Consider the following 19,371-nt stretch of genomic DNA (forward strand, 5'->3'; position numbering starts at 1 on the left):
TCGCATACGCGTCCAGAGCACTGAATGAGACTGAAGTCAATTATGCTCAGATCGAAAAGGAGCTGTACGCCGTGCTCTTTGGATGTAAGCGATTCCACCAATACCTGTACGGACGCCAGGTGATCGTCGAGTCAGACCACAAGCCACTGGAGACAATAATGCGCAAACCCCTTGCAGCTGCACCGCCGAGGCTCCAACGCATGATACTTCAGTTGCAAATATATAGCATTAACATTGTTCATAAGCCTGGAAAGCAGATTCCAGTGGCAGACACACTATCTAGGAAGCCGCTAGCGTGCTGTGATGACTCACTGAGTGAGGGCATGGACTCGCAAATACACTCAGTTGTAAGCAGTGCGCCTGTGAGCGACCGGAAAATGGAAGACATCAGAACTGCTACAGCCAAAGACGAGCAGCTCTCAGCCTTGAAGAAGATCATCCAATCAGGGTGGCCAGACACTGCAAGACAATGCCCCTCTGCCATCACTGAATATTGGAACCACCGGGATGAAATAACAGAATCGAATGGCATTCTGCTTAAAGGTGAGAAAATCATTGTGCCACACTCACTCAGAGGTGACATGCTGTCACGCATACACACAGGCCACTTCGGCATGGAGAAGTGTAAGCAGCATGCAAGAGATGTTCTATTCTGGCCAGGGATGTGCAAACAAATAGAGACACTAGTTGGATCTTGTAGCATTTGCCTCGAACGACGCAACTACATCCCCAAAGAGCCAATGCTGTCACACCCCATTCCAGAGCGACCTTGGCAGGTGATAGCCACTGATCTGTTCAAATGGAACAACACTGACTATATAGTTGCAGTTGACTATTATAGTAGGTATTTCGAGGTAGAAAAAATCACTAGCCTCACATCCACCGCTGTGATTCAGAAACTCAAGGCCATGTTTTCCAGGTTCGGGATTTGTGAGAAATTGCTCAGCGACAATGGACCGTGCTATAGCTCGCAAGAGTTCAAGAACTTTGCGAATACATGGGATTTTGAGCACATCACAAGCAGCCCCCTGTACCCGCAGAGCAACGGGCTGGCTGAGAAAACTGTGCAAACAGCTAAAGCCATCATGGACAAAGCACATGCACAGAGGTCAGATCCATATCTCAGCCTGTTGGAATACCAAAACACACCAGTGGACGGATTCAAGTCACCAGCACAGCTGCTGATGAGCCGATGTTTGCGCTCAATCCTTCCAACCACTGAGAAACAGCTGCGACCAGAACTAGCCTGTCGCAGTGCAGTTCTAGGCAGACGAGAACTGTGCCAAAAACGTCAAAGGCAATACTACGACAGAAATGCCAAACCACAGCCTGCACTGCCAGTAGGAGCCACGATCCGCTTCCAGCAACCAACAGGGTCGTGGAAACCCGCCACAGTCGTCGGACCAGCAGGGACCCAGCGATCCTACAACATCATCACGGATGAGGGCCACACGCTCCGGCGCAATCGGCGTCACCTCCTACAGACCACCGAGGGAGATACACGTCACGGAGTGGCAACGGATGGTCAACAGGTCGAGCCTCAGGCCACTGAGACTGTACAGCAGACTGTTGAAAATTCCCCAACTGTGCCACCACAAGGCATTACTACCAGGTCAGGCCGCTTAGTTAAGCCGAGAGACATTCTAGACCTGTGACTATTATTACACTGATGTTGTTAAAAGAAAAGAAAAGATTTTTTTTTTGGTTTGTGATAGATGTGATTTGCACTTATGGTGTTATATGGTGGTATAATTATATGGTGTTATAATTAAATGCACTTATTTTGAAAGAAGGGAAATGTGGTATCCTGACGTAATGGTTTCACCCATAAGTTGGTTTAGCCCAGACTCTTGATAATGACGTCAGATACGGTACCTGTCAGTTCATGTATGCAACCCCCAAATGGAAGTAAACAAACCTTGAGCTATAATGTCATTGTGTGGACATTCAGTTATTTCTGCTAGACACTAAGAGTGACAGCCAGAATAGAAACATTACAAATTGTATGTATTGAACTGTACTGTACCCATTCTGCAATCTGTTATTCTGTTAATAAAGTTTTCAATCAATCAACGTTGTGGCCCGTTTCTCAGCTGTATCCAATTCTCCACTTGCACAACCTGAAGTAGGCGCTTCCGGTAGGACTTCCGGGTTGCGAATGGTATTTCCTGTCCCATCGACTTACATTGTTTTCATCAACTTTTCTCCTGTTATTTAAACAACTTTGTCATCACAGAGAGGTAATGAAACGTTTGTAATATTATAGTATAGAATGTATTTAATAAGCAAACGTTTGTCAGCAGGGTTTTTGGGCTGTATTTCATGTAACAACGTTACTGTTAGTTTACTTAGATCAGCTACTGAAGGCTAATGCTGGCTAACAGAGGCTACTAGTCAAAACGGGATGGATTAGCTTTGAGCTAACAGGCTTTGCCTTGATGTATTCATTCCATTCTAAACATAACGTTAGTTTACAAAACATTACCTGTCTATATAACGTTGAGGAACAAACTATGAAGTGTGTGGGTGTGTTTTTGTGAACATTGGACCGCAAAGCAGATTGCAGATGCATTGCAGCTAAGCTAAATAGTTAGCTGCACTTCTTTCTCAAACCGAATTAATCACTCTAATTAATCACTCACATACCTGCATATAATCCTCTTACATATCTGTAGATACTACTGTATATGTATGTACTGTATGACTAGTGTAGAGAGAGAGAGGCTGTATTTCATGTAAAAACGTTACTGTTAGTTTACTTAGATCTAGATGTAGAGAGAGGCTAACCTAGCATTCTTTAAAATAGACTGATTCTTTATGAAAATCTAATCCGTTCACATCTCGTTTTTGCATACAGGGACCTGCTGTGAGTAGCATTCAACATCCCACTGTTGCTATCCCTTGCTATCCAGAATGAAGAAAGGCACTGTGAAATATATGAAGAGGGCGGCCGGTTCTCACGAGTTTTGTTCAGTCCCTCTTTGCTCTACCTCAGCTTCATTCTGTTCTATGAGTTTTCATAAGTTCCCAGCTGATGGTGCTGTTAGAGCAAAGTGGCTTGTTAACATACGAAGGGATGACTTCACTGTCACTTCTAATAGCAGGGTGTGTAGCAGGCATTTCCTCACTGAACACATGATTAAAACTCCTGATGGCCGTCCTCATCTCACAAAGGGAGCATTGCCTGTGCTTTTTGAATGGAATGGCTATCAAGTCCGCCAACATGTGAGTGTTTGGGGGAGGAGAGAAAGACCAGTGGCTAACTGCACCGATCAGACTGACAATGACAGGGATGGAGGTGCTGGAGGTAATTGGTCTGATTAACGTCTAAACTTAACACCAGAAATTACCCCCCACCCCAACTGTTTACTGTACTTTATTTGCTACTAGTAGACAGTGCAAATCTTATAACAATCGATCTATAAGTCATAATAAATATGACTAATCTAATCTGTTTTGTACAATTTCTTACAGAGACATGCTCTTCCTCTGCTGGATGAGATGTTCCTGTACCTAATGTACATGGCCTTGGGATCCACAGAAGTTGACCTGGCAGATCGCTTTGGGATCCATCCATCGACGGCTAGCCGGATCATCACGACATGGACCCATTACCTGTACTTTCTACTTGGCTCACTGACCATCTGGATGTCTCAGGAGCAAGTTAAGGCTGTGTTGCAGAGGGAGTTCAGGCAGAGCCAATACGCAGACACACAGGTAAACATAATCACTCATATACTACTGTATTCGTTGTTACATAAACTGACTTGCTAGTTGCTACACACAAGCACTAGACCAAAATAATTATTCTTTGCCAACTGTGGCCTCTTCTTCGCTTGGTCACTACATAAAAGAGTCTATTGATAGCAAGGACCTTTATAATGGAGGTGCTATAATGGAGGTGGTGTGCCGCCTATTGTTCAAACATAAATACAACCTCTAGTCTAAACAATATAAATTCTAATTTAAACAATACAAATTTGATGGCTGATATCACATACATTAATTTGATGTTACTTGATTTGGTATAGGTAGTTGTTGACTGCACAGAGCTGAGATGCCAACAGCCAGAAAGCCTGACTCTGCAAAGTGAACTGTACTCCAACTACAAGTCTCATACCACCCTGAAGGGCCTGCTTGGGATGGCAACTCATGGAGCAGTCACCTTCATCTCCGAACTGTATTCTGGCTCCATCAGTGACAAAGAGCTGTTTAAGCAGTCAGGCCTCCAACGCCTGCTGACAGAGGATATGGCTGTGATGGCAGACAAGGGATTTATGATACAGGACTGTATCCCGGGTAAACTATATCGCAGAGCCAGATGCCAGCAGAGCAGGTTCCTTCCTCTCAAAGCAGAGCCAGATGCCAGCAGAGCAGGTTAAGAAAACCCAGGAGATTGCGCACCTTCGAGTCCATGTTGAAAGACTAATTGGAAGAATTAAGCTGAATAAACTCTTCCACTCCGATATCCCAGTGGCCTCGATGGGAAGCATAAACTCTATGTGGACCGTAGCCTGCTTACTGAGCAACTACCAGTATGGACCTCTTGTTAAGGCCTGGGCAATTCAGCCTTCTGTGGAGTAAATGTATAATGTATAAATGTTAAATTGGCACCATCTAACCCTAACCCCCATTGTAAATCAGGCTTGACCTATGCCCTTCCTAAAAAGCTCTGCATATACACATAGTAATAGTACCAGTCACCCTTCTGTCTGATGTTCGCCAACACACCTGGATTTCTTTTAATAAGTAAAAGTATATTATATATTGTAATACACTAAATTATGTTATATCTAGTAAAATTAATGGAAGAACAAATATAAATGTAAGGGGGTAGGGATCAATAAGCTTAGCTTCCCTCTACTCCTTTTTTGGACATGTCTGCTAACCAAACACATTGCTCTTGACCTTTTGTTTATAATTCCTTATTTTTTTCTTTTTTTAATGTTTTTTTTTTAATTTGTTGTTATGATTGTTTGGTTCGACGGAACAAGATATCGTGAGTTGTTTGGAGAAATATGGAGAATAACATGTCCAAAAATAAACTTTTTCATTCATTCATTCATATATACCTAATTCCTCCTCCTGTTCCTGTCACCCTGGACTTCGTCGGTTTGGAGATGGTCATTTGGCCTACTGGACCAGGTTTCAGCCCCTATGATAATTCAGCAGTGCTTACGTCTATGCAAAATGATGACATGATAAACAAACAAAGATGTACCATTTGGAACTGACCATGGTTCTTGGTTTATGCCACTGTTGCTTCGTTTCAGTGCAGCTGTGTACAGGGGGGACAACTTTGGTACCCGTCTCAGAATACTGAGCTGACAGCAGGAGTAGTGCAACAATGTGGTTGCAAAGTGCTGTGCCAGCGACACATTAGATTAGATTGAATTTGATTGTTTCAGAAATATTCTATGCAACATGAGACAAACCTATGCAGGGGTTGACACTAAGGTCTCAGAGGCACTTGCCAATCGGGCAAGTACAGGTCATGTTCTACTTGCCCAAAGGTCATGCCCACTTGCCCAGAGGTCATGCCCACTTGCCCAAAAAGTAAATTGTCCATTATAAAATGATACTGTAGGTAAAATGAAAATTACCATAAATTGAATTACCGTTAAATTTAACACTTATTGTTTTACTTTAAACAATGTGAAAATAGCACATTATAGGTCAACAGTGCTCTTATTTTACATTCCACAGACCAGAAGACCTGACCACGTTCAGGTGTTTAGACAGATATCGTTAGGTTATGGCTATAACCAAGTTCTGTTAGTTAGGGGTGACGCTTGGCATCACACTGCACTCCCTCGTGTACGTGCACGCGCACTGAATAAATTCCACAAATGTACCTTTAATACCAGTATTAGTCTGACCACACCCCTCATCAGCTTACCTACATAAGCAGGTGTGTGGTCACCTGCTCTCCTCCTTCCCAAGCTTTCACCACAAGGTGAGGTCAAGGGCTGCAGCGGCCGTCTGATGCCAAGCGTCACCCCTAACTAACAGAACTTGGTTATAGCCATAACCTAACGTTCTGTTCCGTTAGGGGCTCTGCTTGGCATCACACTGCACAAAGGGAGGCCAAGCGGAGCCGCTGGCTAACAAATACACCCCGCTGAAGGCCCCCCACAACCAACAGAACAGGGAGGGCCGAGCCCCCCCGACCCCCCCTAATGGAGGGCACCCTCCCTATTAGAGGTCTACCGAGAGGGCGACGGACCCGACCGCGCGAAGAGGCACTCAAGCAACTCAACGCACAGGGTGAGCAGACCGTGGCTTGACCCCACGACTACACACACGCACAACCCGTATGCCACCCGGGAACGAACGGAGGAACAACCTCGTTACTGCCCCCAGAATCACGGGGTCAAGGGCAAACCCAACCCCGTGGCAAGGCCGTAGCAGCGGAGCGCGAAGGAAGACCCAGACCCACCAAAAGGACTGGACTCCCTGGAATGGGGGCCCGGAGAAGTCCATGATGCCAGCATCAAGACCCCACCAGGTGGGCACGTAGTGCCCCGCCCCCCACATCGCCAGCGTATTTGGACAAAGGCCCCTCAGTTACTGCACCTGGTATTCCCAGGCGGTATCCCATCCAAGTTCTACTAACCAGGCCAGAACCTGCTTAGCTTCCGAGATCGGACGAGATCGGGCGTGTTCAGGTTGGTATGGCCGTAAGCCGAGCGGGCCCTGTCCCCCCAATAGTACACCGCCTGGCACACTGACCCTGCAGAACAGGCAGTCAGCACGGCCGTAAGCACACAAAAAAGGTTAACCAACGGAAGCAGGCAGCGCACCGGGGAAAAACCAGGCAACAGGCTGTTAACCCTAGCCTGGAGACTGCGGACGAGACAGGCGCCAGAGGGGACAGCTGAACACAGCCGCCCCGGCGGAAGGGGCGTATGCTGGCGTTGTTGCATGACCAAGCCTCCATTTAAAAAACCCCACCCAGAGGGGTTGAGGCAGAGAAGGCTGACACGATTGGCAGACGTCATGAACGTGCAGGGGCACCCTCAACCGGTGAACCCGAGAGTTGACACTGCTCCAACACACCAGGGAATCAACCACCTTGGCGTTACCCAATGCGGTGGTTGTTCCTATAACCCCTCAAGAAAAAACTCCAAAACACACCTGCGGGTATACACCGGCTATACCGCAGTACAAGTGTCTCAGTTTTCAAAAAAGGGTTAACCCAGGCCTACGGGTCGACGAACATTACCTCGGACCGGGCCTGGCGATACGGGAAGCACAGGGTCACCAGAGGAGGTCAAAGACCACCCCAACAGGCCCCTCTTCGCCATGCGTGAGAGAGGAGCGAAAAATAATGGAGAACCAGCCCCTAAGCACACCGTACTTGGTATTCCCAGGCGGTCTCCCAACCAAGTACTAACCAGGACCAACCTGTGTACAGTGGTGCAGTCGTAATATGGGAACTGGTAGCACGCCGCGCACAACAAATGGATAGAGCGCATCTTTGTGCGCGCGTACTGATCATCTAGTAACACGGCGTGTAACCGCGTGTGACCACGACTGCACCACTGCCTGTGTAGCGGCCGAGATCCGACGAGATCGAGCGTGTACAGAATGGCATGGCTGTAAGCCATTACGACAGTGCTGAATAAAAACGTACCCAACCAGGGTCTCCATAGCGCTTAACCCTGTGACACCCGGACCGACCTGGCATTTTTCCCCCTGAAAAAAGCCCAAGTCCCTCAGGGTACCAGAACAGCAGATCTGCATCCCCGGCGGACAACGGGTTCAACTGATCCGGACCAGCGTGACCAGAACCAGTCCCGTGCCCTAACCACGCCGACATGCCTACTCCAGGAGAAGGGCAGATATGCGTGTCGATCTTAACATGAAAAGAAGGCGCCACCCAGACGTTCGGGCGAACCGCGCCTGGTGGCCCACCCCAAGGGCGTGAGATCCCTCTACATATGTTCAGATCCATTCCGTCATCATCCCCCAGACATGAACGAGAATCCGTCGAAAAACCAACCCAGGTCGTGGGATTTGGTCGTCGGAAGAGGAAAAACCCCCATCTCAGTTGCTTTATAAAAACGCTGTTTCAACCACAAGCAACCAAGGCGTGCCAGTCAGTCGCCTGTTTACAGCGAGCTAGCACTATACGTGTGTAGGGACACACCCCCATCAATGAACAGGCTATTTAGACCTGTCATTGAATCCCCAAGGCGCCCAGGGGAACGACAAGAGGGGTGTGACACTTCCTAACTCCAACACTTTTTGAATAGAAAAGAAGGAAGCATCAACAGTATGTATCCCAGTCTACACAGCCAGGGGTAAAAAAATTTCACATTTTTACATCCCACCACCCTCCCATAGGAAAGAGATGGGGATCCCCAGAGAGACTTCCCACGCGAGCTGTACAGATTGAAAAGAATATATTGCACCTTGAGTCATGTAAAAAATTGGTTTTAGGGCTCTCCGGGGAAGAGGCACTGAACCCACACACTCAACAATCGAATTGAATCGAATACATATACAATAGAACAGGACACCTTCTAGAGGGTCCACTCACTTTGACAATCTGAGGAGGAAGGCTCTGTACTCTGATGGAGGCTCCCTCACATGGAAGAAGGAGTCCGAACTCACAGAAGGCCCGAATAGGCGCTTGGTGAGGAGGAGCCCTGACCACCCCCCTGAAACAGATCCATCACATGGACCTGAACAGCACACGGAAGTCCTACCAACAGAGACGCGCACGGTGACGTACTCTATGGTGGGGGAATTCCTGCGGTGCACACGCCCAATATACCAGGCCGTGGGACCAGGAAACTCCCTCCCCCCCCGTAACGTGCCGAACCGCCACGTGACGGGAACCTTGAAGGACAGGGGGTGTACCCCTGACCGACAGAAACAAGGGGAAGAGGAAAGGTTACCAGTTCACCCCTTTACGACCCCACACCCATGATACGATGTAATGACAAAAAGAGAATATGACACAGTCATAGTCAGCTCTATGAAGCGTTTGACAGCTCCACACAGCGCATGAGCTAACCTGCTATCTGATTTTTACTAAGGAAAAAACACAGAATAGAGAGGGCTCTAAGAGCCCCGGTCCAACATACACATGTGCTTCTGTGGCCAGTCCAACCCAGTTGTAGGTCACATGACACACACAACCCATCATCACCTACAAAAAATGGCAAAAACACTCTACAGACGAACGCCGTTTTTCACAATGAGAGAATACATAATTCTCGATTAGTATCGGCCACAGGCCTTGCTAAGCACACACGACAGCGACCAAACCATCTTTTCTTTTAGGAAAATAACGTTTCTCCAGCAGTTTTAGCACAACCTCAGCAATCAAGCTTAAGGGTTACATCGCATCCCTACCACACAAAAGACACAAATTAGTGCACAACATGTCTGATAGGAGGATGAAAAAGTCCCCAGGGAACCGGGGGGAAACACAATCCTCTTATTTTACCCTCAATACGGCCAGTTAAAACAGGCAAACCTGTTAATATGTGAACACACTGTTCATTGTCATCACAGGCTGAGAAAAGAACATTCTTTTACTCACTTGTCACCAAGCATAGCTTCATAGGTTAGTTACCTTAGTTAGTGAGTACACGGTACATATAAACACCATGATGTTTCTCACACAACAACCAGATAATTTTCACATCTGTAACAACAACCCGATTTGCACGGAGAAGCTAACTGCCAGTGACAAAGACAGTTCACACATAACTCGCGTCGTATCCTAAATGCATTGCAGCAACACACGTTTGGGAAAACATCGTTATTCACAAAACATTTAGAAAAGTAAAACCAGAAGACGTGTTATAAGGTCTGGTCAAACCTTGTCCTACCCGGAACGTAGATCAGCGAAGTGCAGTCACAGACACCGTAGGAACACAGCCGCTCCTGTGTTGTTCGAACTGGGCAGCGTCGCCGCTCCAACCCGCACTACAGTCCTCTTTGTTGACGCAACCTTGCCGTCCTGGCTCAGGGCAGGGTCGACGAACATCCCCTGTCAAGGATGACGTCATAGTCAAGAGTGTAAAACATGTTACAATCAAAGCACGTTCAACAGAGTAGCATTAAGCTAACGGCCGCTCCAACCGTTCGGCGCTACTGCCCCTGCTCGCGAGACGCCGAGCTAACGGCGCACGCGACCAGAAGCGAGCTTGCGGCGGCGCGCGAGGAGCTGAAGCTCCCCGCGCCAGGCCTTGGCCTATAGCAGCAAGCTAACGTTACCTAGTGATCACGGCATGCTAGCGCCGCAGCTAAAAGCCGACTGGCTAACAGTAGGCCCAACCTAAGTAGGCCATGCAGCGATCCCAGCAGGCTAACGCAGCAGCTAACAGCCTAGGTGGCTGAACAAAGGACCCTAGCCTGGGGCCGGTTTCCATAAACATTGTCAAGTAGCCCCCATAGCACTAACAGACAAGTGAAGCCCGCCAGCAACAGTACTCACCCAACCTGAAACCCACCGCTTCTCACAACAGCGGCGCGTCCGACAGTTCAGCTGTGGCCTGACAGGTTTCACCCCAACAAACACAGCAAGGAACTGCAGTTGAGAAGCATGCAGCGGCGTGCTCCCAATACGAAACCGGTGGAGGGTTTTTAGAATGATCATCATCTTCCAGACACTCCAGTACGAAGACAATATCGCCGTATTTTCTCGAAAATAGTGAGAGAGAAAATAAAGATATGATGTCAACGTATCTCCTTCCTTGTAAACAATATTTTTCTCCACGTCAACTAACAACACGTCAAGTGGGGTACTACCGAGGCACTTCCTTGTGGTGAAAGCGAGAAGGAGGAGAGCAGGTGACCACACACCTGCTTATGTAGGTAAGCTGATGAGGGGTGTGGTCAGACTAATACTGGTATTAAAGGTACATTTGTGGAATTTATTCAGTGCGCGTGCACGTACGCGAGGGAGTGCAGTGTGATGCCAAGCAGAGCCCCTAACGGAACAGAACTCGTGTTGTGTTTATAGACGGTTGTGTTCCCTCTCAAACAAGCACTTGCCCGGTCGGGCAACCGGAAAGCAAACTCTACCTGCCCGAAAGTTTTATTTACCTGCAAGGGGCAGGTGGGCAGCCCTTAGTGTCAATGTCTGCCATATGCTAATGATAACACTGCTGTGATACTTACCAGCAAGCAGGTAGACCATGAACAGAGAACACAGCCATGAACAGGCTTTGAACAGAGAACAACATGAACATGCAATCAACAGGACTGGAACGGGCCATAAACAGAAACCTAGGCCATGAACAGCCCATACGAGTCAAGTCAATAACGTGACTGACGAGAGCACCCACAGGCACAGGGCTCCAGAGGGCACCCATTTGGGAATCAGATGCACCCCAAAAAATATATGTTAATGCTCTAAAAATTAGAATTGGTCGCACCAGTGCACCTTACATTTAGCAGGTCTGTCTATGTGTGTGTATGTATAGCTGCACCTGAGTTATGCATTACCTGAAAAAGTTAGGCACACAGTGCAACCAACTAAAACGTTTAGTACTCTGGAGCCCTGAACAAACACAGCCCTTCCACCATTTCACCATACTCTTAAACTGTGGGGCCCTTCATTCTTCTTCATTGACCTGTAGCAACAGGCTCTGATGCTGACTTCACCTGTCAGCTTGTCTTTATTTGAAACTGTCAGGCATAAAACATGACATGATGAATGACAAGATAGTTTGACTTTTGATTGATTTAATACTTTATTAGCAGTTTGTATACAAAAAGCACATGACAGTAAAGTTCAATACAGGGTCTGCTAAGAGGATTTAAACCCAAGAAAGCAATATGGCTTGTTTACATTGGGGTCCTTTGTCAACACAAATTGTAAAGGAAAAATTTACAACACCTTCATAATCGAAGATATAGCTGGACACATATAGTTTAAAACCCTTGTCCAGCAAAGAGTTCGATGCTTTACTGCTCGCTTTTACAATTCTGTGGACATCCGTCACTTTCATCCTCGGTAGCTCTTCTAAGCATCTGGTGTAAAAAAGAGCCATGCTGCTGCCTGCTGGTCAGGGATGTTGAATGAATGCACAGCAGGTCCCTGTATGCAAAAACGAGATGTGAAAGGATTAGATTTTCATAAAGAATCAGTCTATTTTGAGAATCACATATAAAGAATGCTAGGTTAGCCTCTCTCTACATCTAGATCTAAGTAAACTAACAGTAACGTTTTTACATGAAATACAGCCTCTCTCTCTCTACACTAGTCATACATACATATAGTATCTACAGATATGTAAGAGGATTATATGCAGGTATGTGAGTGATTAATTAGAGTGATTAATTCGGTTTGAGAAAGAAGTGCAGCTAACTATTTAGCTTAGCTGCAATGCATCTGCAATCTGCTTTGCGGTCCAATGTTCACCAAAACACACACCCACACACTTCATAGTTTGTTCCTCAACGTTATATAGACAGGTAATGTTTTGTAAACTAACGTTATGTTTAGAATGGAATGAATACATCAAGGCAAAGCCTGTTAGCTCAAAGCTAATCCATCCCGTTTTGACTAGTAGCCTCTGTTAGCCAGCATTAGCCTTCAGTAGCTGATCTAAGTAAACTAACAGTAACGTTTTTTACATGAAATACAGCCCAAAAACCCTGCTGACAAACGTTTGCTTATTAAATACATTCTATACTATAATATTACAAACGTTTCATTACCTCTCTGTGATGACAAAGTTGTTTAAATAACAGGAGAAAAGTTGATGAAAACAATGTAAGTCGATGGGACAGGAAGTACCATTCGCAACCCGGAAGTCCTACCGGAAGCGCCTACTTCAGGTTGTGCAAGTGGAGAATCGCTTGCCTATAGCAAGTAGCGTATATGCAAATAACATTGTTTAGAAACCTATTTTGCGAATGTGTTTTTTGTGCATTTTCGTCTAGATGTACTCCGCGGATGACATGCTAACGTCACGTTACTGTTTACACAAATTTCTTGTTGTCTGTAACTTGGCAACAAAGAGAGCTGCTATTGGTCGAGCGCAAGATACGTGACCGAACTCACACCAATTACGTCAAATAAAACTATGCAGTGACCAAGTATCCGTTTGGGAGGAAAGATCTAGTCCCGACTTTAAAATTATGATTGCACAAAACGGGCAGGATTGTAAATGGAGAACTTTTTATTCCTAAATCTAAATAAATATATCTTTCACCCAGAGTGAAAATTGCGTAGTCCACCGAGGTGGGAACGGGATGGAACGATATAGCCGATATTATGCAGACGATATCCAGTCGAGTGCCGTTGCTTAGGGAGGGGGTCCTTTGATGGATCACGGTTTATGTGGGTTTTATTTTAGTTTTGGCTTGGGGTCATCCCTATGTTTCCCGGGTCCTATGTTCCCCAATTGATTGATTGATTGAAAATTGTATACATTTTTATTAATTATTAATGTCCGCCTTGTTTCGAACTGGTTAAGCTTAGGCCCTCTTTCGAAGTTGGTTAAGGTCGCTTTCACACAGGAGCTGTTTGGTCCGGACTATCGATAGTCTGCTTTTTTGGGTTTGTGTGAATGCGCGTCGAACTCGGTCCGCGGACCAAACACGTGAACTCTGGTCCGCCAAAAAACATAGGTCTCGGTTCGCTTCATCGGACCAAACGTAGGAAGTCACCTGATAAACTATGCATCTTGGGTATATTATTAGTATTACCGTGGCGCAGCATTCACTGCAAAACAAGCACACTGCATCTATCTATATATCTAACTGTGCATCTTGGGGTAGAAGGAAGAAAAAAACACAGTTGCTTATTATTATTATTACCGCGGCACGCAGCATTTACTGCAAAACAAGCACACTGCATCTATCTATCTATCTATCTATCTATCTATCTATCTATCTATCTATCTATCTATCTAACTGCATCTTGGGGTAGAAGGAAGAAAAAAACACAGCTGCTTATTATTATTATTAGCGCGCGGCATTTACTGCAAAACAAGCACACTGTGTAAACATGTCTAGTGGACAGACTCGGGCAAAGTGAAAGCCCTGATCGACATATGGGCAGAAGACCAAATAAAACAGCTACTTGTGGGCACTCACAAAAACAACGAGGTGTACACGTTGTTTAGCGAGAGGATGGCGGTAATGGGTTATAATCGAATGATGGATCAATGCCACCCCTCTGCTACTGCTACTATCACGCTTCACACAGTTTGTGTTGACGCGCATTTCACTTCCGGAAGGGGAGGGATTTCCACTCTGTTGTGTCCAATAGATAGACGAGCGTCCTTTTCGACCGCGTGACATTGTTCAGATAGTTTGGTGCCCCTGACAAATTGCTGTGTGAATGCAGACAAACCAAATGATGAATGCAACAATGTTGCAACTTCACCACCAGAACCGCACAGAGTCCACCAAAACTATATGTGAAAGCACCCTAAGGTTAGAGTTTGGAATCAGGGCTGGTGGTCTGTCTATCTATCGCTACCGGGGAACATAGGACCCGGGGAACATAGACATGCTCCCTTTGGCTTTATTTCGTCTTTCTGTGAGGGACAGCTGTCAATCACTGGCCTCTGCAGTTAATTGCCATGCGGCATGGCAGGTGTGTGGGCTTGATTGCCACCTGATTGGTGTCAGGTGTGCAGCGCCTTTAAGTAGGTTTGGTTGACTGTGTGATTGGTGTCAGGTGTGCAGCGCCTTTAAGTATGTTTGGTTGACTGTGTTCGGATGCTTGTCCATTTAATGTTTTTCCCTCAACGGTAGAGGAGTGTCCCTTCTAGAGTTTTCTCTGTCTCTAGTGCTATTGTGTTTCTTGTGGTGGTTATTTTGGGATTTTTACCCAGTTATTTTATACTGGTGTTTTGTGTTTCCTACTGTTTTTATTTAATTTATTCTTGTGTTTTCCCCCACCCTCTCTCATCGCTCAGCGATTCTGCTAAACGCAGTTAAAACTGAGGTTCTCATTATAGGTTCAGACTAAGTCACTTCATAAATTGCTACATGCATGGGGACCCTCTCAACAACAGTACGGTCTAAACTCTAAACTTGGTGTTATCTTTGACGAGCAAATGCGCTTTGATCACCGCATTAGGTCTCTTGACACGTATGTTTTTTCCATCTGCGTAATATTGCTAAACTTCGACCTGTTGTGTCCCAGGTGGAGTTGGAAATTATTGTTCATGCTTTTGTTTCATCCCGCCTGGACTATTGTAACTCCCTGTTCACTTGCCTCGATGCGTCCACCTTGGGCCGGTGTTCTGCCAAATTCTGCTGCCTTCCAGAGTCTGTGCCAGAACCAATCTAACGGGGGGGGGGGGGGGGGGGATCATCCCTATGTTCCCCGGGTCCTATGTTCACCGCTTGATTGATTAATAGATTGAAAATTTTATACATTTTTATTATTTTATTAATTATTAATGTCCACCTTGTTTAGAACTGGTTAAGCTTAGGCCCTCTTTCGAAGTTGGTTAACACATTGGCGGCCACTGGGATGAGTAATATCACTAGAGATGACCAGCATATGTAAACAGACTTGGGGCTGTTTGTAGAGCTAAATCTATACTTTATAGTATTGCTATCTGTCCATTCTCATTGTCAATTGAGACCATAAACCGTCCCTTCAAAATGGCTTAACACTTTGGATGCCACGCAGTGTTTTCCTTTTTACCCCCTTGATGCCCAAACCCACTCCAATGTTAACTTAATATCGCCTAATCTATGTTTTAAATTATGGCCATGTGTCTAATCTGCCCGTCGCTTATCAAAGACAAATTTTCCAGTCAACATTGTCAAGGCAGATTGTTTTTTTATCGCTTCATTTCCGTTTGATAGCATTTTGAAAATCACTCGTTTTCGCGGAAAAAACAACCCTATGATTTGTCGGCCTATTTATGAATCGTTTTCAAATAAACGCTAGATGATCGATAGTATATGTGTGCGCATGCACGCTCGTGCCGCGCTCTGATAATCACTGCTCTTATTTCCTGATGGCTTTTACAGTGAAACAGCAATATCACATAGTGGAAACGCTTATATCTCCGTGAAAACGAGTCTGATTACATAGATTCCTTACCTGACATCAGATGGTATCCAAATGGTATATTCCAATTCCTGATCACCATTCGAAAAAAATCGATAATTGTATTGATACAGGGTGTGTACAGTATAACACATTCGCCGTGGCACCAAGGTTCCAGAATGAACTCTGGTAGACCCCGGTTACATCAGTGAGAAGTAAAATGTGGAGTCGGAAATCCGTTTTCCCATTCACTTTCAGGGTGATTTACCATCTGGGAGACGATAGGTGGCGCTTTTTCACATCCGAGCGCCGGCGGTGCCTGGATCTCCAACGGTAGGCTCGCTTGATGCAATATGATTTCAGAACGCTATAAATATTTATTTTTTTTAAACGAGAAATCTTGTGATGGGCATTCAACGGTCGGGGGGGTATACCCGAGAAATCTCGGCGTGGTATCTAAAGTGTTAAAGAAAAGAAAATGTCATCAATACGTTCTCACTTTATAGCGCCGTGAATATAAGCGTTATACGGCATTTGGTCTAGTATATTTCCTGGAAGGCTTGATAAAGTGCTAATAGCTACTAACGTTATATCCAATGGTATTTCCGTTATACATAAGCTACAGTTAAAACTCAAACTGCATATGATCGGCACGATCGTCAAGCATGTATGCATGAAAGGGGGGGTGCGGGGGACGTCGTTTCTTATTATTGATTACCAATAACCGTGTTCGTCTAAGTAGCCACATACGCTAATCACCTGGTTGAGTATCATAACAAGCTCTGATCAGCGTGTAATTTACGTGAAAAAGATCTTACCATGAGCCGGTTGGATGCCCCCGAGCATTTCCCCGTTATCGATCGCCATCTGGTAGATCGATATGTCCATTGGCTGATGATAAATCCCCTTATTGCATAGTGAAATCCGCGATCCAAAACGTATTCCGTGCAACAGACAATAGCTATCGCTTCAGGTGAGTAGAAAACTACATTAGAGATAAAAAAAAGACAACTTCGGCCACAGGGAACAGTACATTATCGCGATAGCGCCCCCAAGAGGATCTGGCCGGTAATGCACTTTCTCGAATTCAAAGAGTAGGGTACATCTGCAGTGCAGCTCGGCGACCTTGAATAGGTTATAAATGGAATAAAAGCCAAAACAACTTGCCACGGATATATCCGTCCTTCGGTCCATTAAGCATGGATTTGAAACACGTATATATATATCCGTGGTCAGGTGCCATTGTGTTAAGGTTAGAGTTTGGAATCAGGGCTGGTGGTCTAAAATGTTCAATCAATCAATCAAGCGGGGAACATAGGACCCGGGGAACATAGACATGCTTTACGGGGGGCATAGGGTAACAGCGGGGGAGGGGGGGGGGGGGGGGGCATAAATTCCCATTCAAGAAATCAAACAGTGACATAAAATATAGGCTTCAGAAAACGAATTTCCAGCAAACCAACACACATTTCAAACATGAGTGCGCATAAGAGATACGACAGTGTCTCCCTCACACAAACACACTCGCGCACACACACTGTGCACCGTGTCAGAGCATCGGCGAAACAAAACCACAAGTGACAAGCCTACGCATATTTAAGTAGGTACAGTACAACTATCACCATTGCCATCAATAAATATATGACCAGTCAGTGCAGCCAGGTTTCCAATAGCGCCTACAAGCCCCGATCTCAAAACAAAACGTGCGCACAGCCGTGCAGTGGTATCTCTTGCTCTCTCTCTCTCTCACACACACACAGAAGTTAATCCAAGCTTGAACGCAGTCAGTATACTAGGCATTGCCACGAGAGATTTGTGGTAGTGTGATAAAATGTACTTTGTGGTCCAGATCCCCTCATTTAACGGATCATGATGGCTAACCACGTTAAACGAGGAAGGTTATTTATTTTCTTGCTGAATGAATGAAAACTTTATTTAACAGATTGCAGAATGGGTACAATACAGTACGGCTCAATACACACAATTGTTAACACTATGGCGACCGGCGCCCCGCGGCGATTTAGGCCTCAGAGGACAGAGGATTGTAAACAAACCGATGTACTTTCTAAGAGCTTTATATATCATTTATAGTATTGCTATCTGTCCATTCTCATTGTCACTTGAGTGCATAAACCGTGCCTTCATAATGGCTTAAAGAAAATAAAAATCCATCGGTTGGTTGTCATTTTATAGCGTTGTGAATATAAGGTATATCGCACTTTTCGTCTAGGCTTTTCTGCAGGAGGCTGCAAAAAAGGCTAAACGTTGGCGCCGTTATATCAAACGCCATTTCTGCTGTATATATACAAATGAAATAAAACAAACTGCGTAGCATCCGGACTATTACAGAGCATCTATGGATGAAATGGGGGCGGCGGGGAACGCCGATCAGTATTATTGATTAGCAATAGAGTGTGCGTTCCGGTAGCCAATGTCGGTAGTCTATCACGTTAGGTTATAAAACAATGTCCAATCCAGCTGTCATTTGGGGTAATATTATCCTACCGTCAGGCCATGTGATCGCCGGCAGCATTTCCTCACCAGTCATCGGATTCTGGTAGATCGATGTCCACATTGGCTAATCATAAATCCCATTATTCCACGCTGAAAAAAACGTTCGGCAAGCTGATCAAAGATGGAGGGGCTTCGTTTGGAATCAAGGCTCTATGATCCGCCCCACAGGACTGTAAAAGCATTTTTTTTTTTCATCAATGATACTGCAGTGGAGCGATGGCGCCCCTAAGCGGATCTGGCCGGTACTGCATGTTTCGAAAATCAAATATGTGGAAAGATCCTGCTAGTGGATCGGGTACCTAATAAGCGTTATAAATATGGAATAAAACAATAACAACTCGTCACGAGTATACTCGTGGCTCTGGACCACAACGCATGGAATCGAAACACGTATATAGTGTTAAGGGGATGCAGACCAGAGAAAGACGTTTGTCTTGTTTACATCAGGGTCCCCCATTTTCAATTCATATTGTACATATTGCTAGTTCAGTTGTAGCACTGCTTTAATTTTTCCTATTAATTATTTACTGTTCTGTAATGTATAATTGTAAATTGTATTGAACATAAATACATCTTTTGTACCATTTTCCACATAAATGTCCCCTTTTCTTTTTTTTAAGGTTATCAGGATTTACTATTTGGTAAATTAACACACTCGAGTGCATTTGGATCGCTTTAGAAACGCAATAATCCTCCAGTCTCATCGGCGAACGGTAAGAGGACACTAACGTTATTTTCAGCCCGATTGTCCATTTCTTTGTTTGCAATCAGTCTGATCACTATATCAACCCATACTAAATAAAGCCGTTACTGACGATCAAGGAATTATAAACGACCCCCCCCCCTTTCCTTCACGCATGATGAAG

Source organism: Notolepis coatsorum, assembly GCF_963971535.1.
Source record: "Notolepis coatsorum genome assembly, chromosome: 1".
Lineage (NCBI taxonomy): Eukaryota > Metazoa > Chordata > Actinopteri > Aulopiformes > Paralepididae > Notolepis > Notolepis coatsorum.